The sequence below is a fragment of the Pseudophryne corroboree genome, chromosome 2 (assembly GCF_028390025.1).
Source record: "Pseudophryne corroboree isolate aPseCor3 chromosome 2, aPseCor3.hap2, whole genome shotgun sequence".
Classification (NCBI taxonomy): Eukaryota; Metazoa; Chordata; class Amphibia; order Anura; family Myobatrachidae; genus Pseudophryne; species Pseudophryne corroboree.
The window spans coordinates 857,363,011-857,370,574 of NC_086445.1; positions in this window are offsets into that span (position 1 = coordinate 857,363,011).

Here is a 7,564-nt window from a genome sequence, read left to right on the forward strand (position 1 = left end):
GACAACGGTTAGTAGCCACATACACCACACTGTCACGACAGGAGAAGTGTCAGCGGCTAATGCCATACCAACCCAAAGAAGCTAAGTGCGTCAGGGTGGGCGCCTTGTGGAGCCCAGTGTACCTCGCAGAAAGAGTTTTAACAAAGGTAAGTTCTTACCATAAAACTCGTTTTCTGCTGCGGGGTACACTGGGCTCCACAAGGATAGACATAGGGGATGTCCTAAAGCAGTTCCTTATGGGAGGGGACGCACTGTAGCAGGCACAAGAACCCTGCATCCAAAGGAAGCATCCTGGGAAGCGGCAGTATCGAAGGCATAGAACCTTATGAACGTGTTCACAGAGGACCACGTAGCCGCCTTGCACAATTGTTCAAGGGTCGCACCATGGCGGGCCACCCAAGAAGGTCCAACAGATCGAGTAGAATGGGCCGTAATGTGAGCAGGAGCCGAGAGACCAGCCCTCACATAAGCATGTGCAATCACCATTCTAATCCATCTGGCCAAAGTTTGCTTGTGAGCAGGCCAGCCCCGTTTGTGAAATCCAGACAGCACAAAGAGAGAATCAGATTTTCTAATGGAAGCAGTTCTCTTCACATAGATACGGAGAGCCCGTACCACATCCAAAGACCGCTCTTTGGGAGACAGATCAGGAGAAACAAGTGCCGGTACCACAATCTCCTGATTAAGGTGGAACGAAGAAACCACCTTAGGTAAATATCCGGGACGAGTCCTAAGAACCGCCCGGTCACGGTGAAATATCAGATATGGGGAACTACAAGACAAGGCACCCAAATCCGACACTCTTCTAGCTGAAGCAATAGCCAGCAGAAACACCACCTTAAGGGAAAGCCACTTAAGATCAGCTGAACCAAGAGGTTCAAACGGAGACTCTTGTAACGCCTCCAAAACCACCGACAAGTTCCAAGGAGCCACAGGCGGGACATAGGGAGGTTGGATACGCAACACACCCTGAGTAAAGGTATGCACATCCGGTAAGGTCGCAGTTTTTCTCTGAAACCACACCGACAAGGCAGATATTTGAACATTGAGGGAGGCCAGACGCAGGCCTAAGTCCAGGCCCTACTGAAGAAAAGCCAACAACTTGGCTATACTAAACTTGGAAGCGTCATAATCGTTAGATGCGCACCAAAGTAAGAATGCCAGACCCTATAGTAAGTCCGAGCCTAAGCCGGTTTCTGGGCCCGCAACATAGTTTGAATGACCGCCTCAGAAAACCCTTTAGCCCTTAGGACGGAAGCTTCAAGAGCCATGCTGTCAAAGACAGCCGGGCCAGGTCCTGGTAGACACAGGGGCCCTGAACGAGGAGGTCTGGGCGTTGTGGAAGTAGAATTGGACGCTCTGACGATAGGCCTTGCAGGTCTGAGAACCAGTGCCGTCTGGGCCACGCTGGAGCTATGAGAAGCAGATTTCCTTTTTCTTGCTTGAACTTCCGAATTACCCTGGGCAGGAGTGACACCGGAGGGAACACGTACGGCAGCCGAAACCTCCACGGCACTGCCAGCTCATCCACGAATGCTGCTTGAGGATCCCTTGTCCTTGCTCCGAAGACCGGAACCTTGTGATTGTGTCGAGACGCCATTAGATCTACGTCTGGAAGGCCCCACTTTTCCACTAGGATTTGAAACACTTCTGGATGGAGGCCCCACTCGCCGGCATGTACGTCCTGACGACTGAGAAAGTCCGCTTCACAATTCAGGACTCCCGGAATGAATATTGCCGATATGGCCGGTAGATGGCGTTCCGCTCAATGTAGAATCCGTGAGACTTCCTTCATTGCCAAACGGCTTCGTGTGCCGCCTTGATGATTTATGTAAGCCACTGTGGTGGCTTTGTCCGACTGTACTTGAACAGGATGGTTCTGAATTAAATGCTGGGCCAGGTTCAACGCATTGAAGACCGCCCGCAATTCCAGAATGTTGATCGAGAGGAGGGATTCCTCCTTGGTCCACCGACCCTGAAGGGAGTGTTGCTCCAGCACCACGCCCCAACCTCTTAGACTGGCATCTGTCATCAACAGGACCCAGTTGGATATCCAGAAGGGACGGCCCCTGCACAATTGTTGGTCCTGGAGCCACCAGAGCAGCGACAGATGGACCTCCGGAGTCATAGAGATCATTTGAGACCTGATCCGGTGAGGCAGGCCGTCCCACTTGGCTAGAATCAGCTTCTGGAGGGGGCGACAATGGAATTGAGCATACTCCACCATGTCGAATGCTGATACCATGAGGCCCAGCACCTGAATCGCCGAATGTATCGACACTTGCAGACGAAATAGGAAGCAATGAATCCTGTCCTGAAGCTACAGGACTTTCTCCTGAGACAAGAACAACCTCTGGTTGTGAGTGTCCAATAGCGCTCCCAGGTGCACCATGCTCTGAGCAGGGACCAGGGAGGATTTCTTCCAGTTGATGAGCCACCCGTGGGCTTGTAGAAACCGGACAGTCATATCCAGATGACGTAGGAGAAGTTCTGGGGAATTTGCCAGGATTAACAAGTCATCCAGATACGGCAGTATCCTGACCCCTTGACGGCGGAGTACCACCGTCATCACCGCCATAACTTTGGTGAAGACTCTCGGAGCCGTAGTTAAACCAAAAGGTAACGCCCGAAACTGGTAATGGAGGTTGCCAATCGCAAACCTCAGGTATTGCTGATGTGACGCTGCTATAGGAATATGCAGGTAAGCATCCTGTATGTCCAGGGAGACCATGTAGTCCCCAGGTTCCAAGGCCAGAACTATAGAGCGAAGGGTTTCCATACGGAACTTGGAAACCTTCACAAACCTGTTCAATGCCTTGAGGTTGAGAATGGGCTGGGAGGACCCATTCGGTTTCAGGACTAGAAACAGCGGAGAATAGTACCCCCGGCCCCTCTGCGCAAGAGGCACCTGTACTATGACTCCTGTATCCAGGAGGGTCTGTACCACCGAATGTAGAGTGTTTGCCTTTGTCTAGTCCAACGGGACGTTTGTCTGGCAAAATCGATGAGTGGGTCGGTTTTTGAAGGCTATGGCGTAACCTCAAGTGACGACTTCCCGTACCCAGGCATCTGAAGTGGTCTTCGTCCATTCCTGGGTATACCCTAGAAGCCGGCCCCCCACCCTGGGATCCCCCAGGGGGAGGCCGGCCCCGTCTTGCCGCAGGCTTATCGGTCTTGGAAGCTGGCTGACGGGCCGCACAGGCTCTTTTGGGCTTTGGCTTACCAGGTTTGGAAGTGCGGGCCTACTTGTTGTACGCCTGACCCTTTGCTTTACCTGAAGGACGAAAGGGGCGAAAGGACATACCTTTAGCCTTCGACACAGAAGGAGCAGTATTTGGCAGACAGGCAGTTTTGGCAGTAGCCAAGTCAGCCACTATCTTATTTAAGTCCTCCCCAAATAGAATATCTCCCTTGAAAGGGAGTACCTCCAGGGTTTTTCTAGAGTCCAGATCCACAGACCAGGATCTCAGCCACAATGTCCAGCGAGCCAGAACTGATGTAGTAGAGGCCTTGGCTGCTAGGATACCGGCATCAAAAGCCGCCTCTTTAATATAACGAGAAGCTGTGACAATATAAGACAAGCATTGTCAGAAGAGATTTCAGCTTCTAACTCCAAGGCCCATGCTTCAATAGCCTCTGCAGCCCATGTTGCTGCAATAGTGGGCCTTTGTGCAGCACCCGTGAGGGTGTAAATCGCTTTCAGACAACCCTCCACACGCTTATCCGTAGGCTCTTTTAGAGACGTGACGGTAGTGACAGGTAGAGCTGAGGAAACCACCATCCTAGCCACATGTGAGTCTACTGGAGGAGGCGTTTCCCAATTTTTAGACAGCTCTGGCGCCAGGGGATAGCGAGCCAGCATCTTCTTTTGAGGCACAAACTTCGTACCCGGGTTTTCCCAGGGTTCCAGATGTATATCCACTAGGTGATCAGAGTGAGGTAAAATCCAAAACACATGACATCCGTGAGCCAATGAGATGCCGTTTTGAGAACCGAGTAAATCCGAGTAAAACCGAATCCGCTCATCTCTAGGTAAAACATGTTTAACCACCTTCTGACACTTGAACCTATCTTGTTTCTTAGGAGGGACGGATGGCTCGGGATCATCCGTAATCTGTAAAATCAACTTAATAGCCTCCTAAAGATCAGGAACATCCACATGTGAACTACCCTCCCCATCAGCAGTATCTGTGTCAGAATCTGTGGGGTCAGTGTAAATGCCATCTTCATCAGACGAGGTGTCAGTGACAGCAGTGGATTGTGAGGAGATAAGAGCTCGCTTAGAGGACCCCTAGGGCTTGGGTGAGCGAGGGTCAGACTTTTTAGTAGTCAGGGACTGGTTCAACTTCTTCAATTGAGCAGATAAATTGTCCGCCCACGGCGGGTTAGCTGCAGGGACCACATACGGTTGCACCGGCATAGGGGGTCCCATAGGGGGTGTTAGTTTATTAACTGGCGTATGCAGAAGCGTGGAAAAAGCAGCCCACCATCGGTCATTATGTACATCCATTGCCACAGTCCCACTGGGGGGCAAGGAGCCCCCAGAACCAGAGCCCACAGCTGCTATATTCTCCTCATATGGATCTGTGGCTTCAACACCTGCAGTGTGTTCCGCCCCAGAATCGTTACCTTCAGAAGCAGACATGATATAACTTGCAGTATCAGGTAACACAGTACAATTGGCAGCAGCACAATACCTCTTATCCAAACCCCTGCGCAGTGTAGTCAGCACAAGCAGAGATATAGTGACTAAAATCACAGAGAAAAATACGTATTAAAGTATATCTTGTGAAAATCCTATATAAATATAAAACCTGACGCACCAAGCCCCCTCAGGTTATAGAACATAGGGGGTAATTCCAAGTTGATCGCAGCAGGAAATTTTTTAGCAGTTGGGCAAAACCATGTGCACTGCAGGGGGGGCAGATATAACATTTGCAGAGAGAGATAGATATGGGTGTGGTGAGTTCATTCTGCAATCTAAATTGCAGTGTAAAAATAAAGCAGCCAGTATTTACCCTGCACAGAAACAAAATAACCCACCCAAATCTAACTCTCTCTGCAAATGTTATATCTGCCCCCCCTGCAGTGCACATGGTTTTGCCCAACTGCTAAAAAATTTCCTGCTGCGATCAACTTGGAATTACCCCCATAGGGATAGCAAGTTGAGTGAGAGACACAAAATGGAAACCACTCAGCAAGCTAATGCACACATATATAGTCACAGTTGTACAATGCAGAGGTTATTACTAACAATAATTCTGCACTGGACCAGCTTATATAGCTATGTAGTCAATAGATATAACACTGCACAGTAAGAACTGGATGTATATCACAGGGTAATTGTACTAGAAAACTCTGACTAAATGCACTCGTTCTTAACTAACACTGTCTAATAGGCAGGTAGACTACTTAAGTGTCATGTAAAGTCACAGCGCTGACAACCAGGCGGCTTTACACAGGAGGATTTGCCCAAGCAGTCCCAGGAACAGTGTAGCTGAGAGAAATGGCGCCCAGACACTGACAGGGAGTGAGGGAGAGACAGATATGCAGCTCCAGGGTGGGAACATTTGCGGGAAATGGCGCCCTGGGGCTGGGGGAGGGGCTCCAGGTCTAAGCCTTATCCCCCTGCTGGCAAAACCACCGGGTACTGTGGGTTACTATTAAAATGGTTTTAAGGGAAAACCTGACCTGCACCCATGCCCTGGTGATCTAGTGGGATCGCCTGTACTGCCACAGTGTCCACCGCCAGCGCGCGCAGCCCGCCTCCCACTGACAGCGCCGGATCGCGATAAAGTACGGGTCCCGCAAGCAGGACCCACTCACCACCGGGATCCGGTCTGAAGATCGACAGTATCTAGGTCGACAATGTTTAGGTCGACCACTGTAGGATGAAAGGTCGACGGGGTTTCTAGGTCGACATGTGCTAGGTCGACAGGTCTAAAGGTCGACATGAGTTTTTCACATTTTTTTTTTTAATTTTTGAATTTTTTCATACTTAACGATCCACGTGGACTACGATTGGAACGGTAAAGTGTGCCGAGCGAAGCGGTAGCGGAGCGAAGGCACCATGCCCGAAGCATGGCGAGCGAAGCGAGACATGCGAGTGGTGCACTAATTTGGGATCCCGGTCACTCTACGAAGAAAACGACACAAAAAAAATATCCTCATGTCGACTTTTAGACCTGTCGACCTAGCACATGTCGACCTAGAAACCCTGTCGACCTTCCATCCATGTCGACCTAGTGACTGTCGACCTATAGTGGTCGACCTAAACATCGTCGACCTAGATACTGTCGATTTGATGAACCACACCCCTCACCACCTCCCGCAGCGCGGCCACGCGATCCCGGAGAGCCCCCGTCGTGTGTGCCAAACCATGGAAGAAAACCGGAGCCTCCTGCTGTAGTTACCTGGCAACCAGGGCTCGGGAGTGTACAGCGCCGCTGGGGAGAGATGGAGCCGCAGCAGTGAATGTCAACAGACATATACACACTGCTGCAGCCCTTGAAGTCTTCACTTTTCTTCTCAAAAAGCTCTTCTTAGGGCTGCCCAGAGCAGCCCCTCTGTTATGTGCCTGCTATCTGCGGCACCAACTACAAAACTGAGCTCCTGTGCAGGGAGGCGGGGTTATAGAGGAGGCAGCGCTATGCATTCTGGGAACAGTCAAAGCTTTTCAGCCTGTTGGTGCCTCGGATCAAGATCCTACTCTACACCCCTATGTCTATCCTTGTGGAGCCCAGTGTACCCCGCAGCAGAAAAAAGCATGTTGGCCCCCTTTTCTGGGCATGTCGATATCAGTGGCTGTGTTCCCCTACTTGTTCTGTCTACAACTGCTCAAAAAGTGATTGGTAATTGGTTATCCTTATTTCATTAATAGGATTACCTAGCCACCACCATTACTAAACGTAGGGCAGCAGGCAGCCTCTGTACAAGTCAATGAATTTGATAATAAGATTTTACTTAGCGGTAAATCTATTTCTCGTAGTCCGTAGAGGATGCTGGGACTCCGTAAGGACCATGGGGAATAGACGGGCTCCGCAGGAGATAGGGCACTTTAAGAAAGCTTTGGATTCTGGGTGTGCACTGGCTCCTCCCTCTATGATCCTCCTCCAGACCTCAGTTAGGGAAACTGTGCCCAGAGGAGATGGACAGTACGAGGAAGGATTTTTGTAAATCTAAGGGCGAGATTCATACCAGCCACACCAATCACACCGTATAACTTGTGATACACTTACCCAGTGTATGAACAACAACATAGCCACGGTATCACCGAAAACTATAACATAACCCTTATGTAAGCAATAACTATATACAAGTCTTGCAGAAGAAGTCCGCACTTGGGTCGGGCGCCCAGCATCCTCTACGGACTATGAGAAATAGATTTACCGGTAAGTAAAATCTTATTTTCTATAACGTCCTTGAGGATGCTGAGACTCCGTAAGGACCATGGGGATTATACCAAAGCTCCCAAACGGGCGGGAGAGTGTGGATGACTCTGCAGCACCGACTGAGCAAACAGGAGGTCCTCCTCAGCCAGGGTATCAAACTTATAGAACTTTGC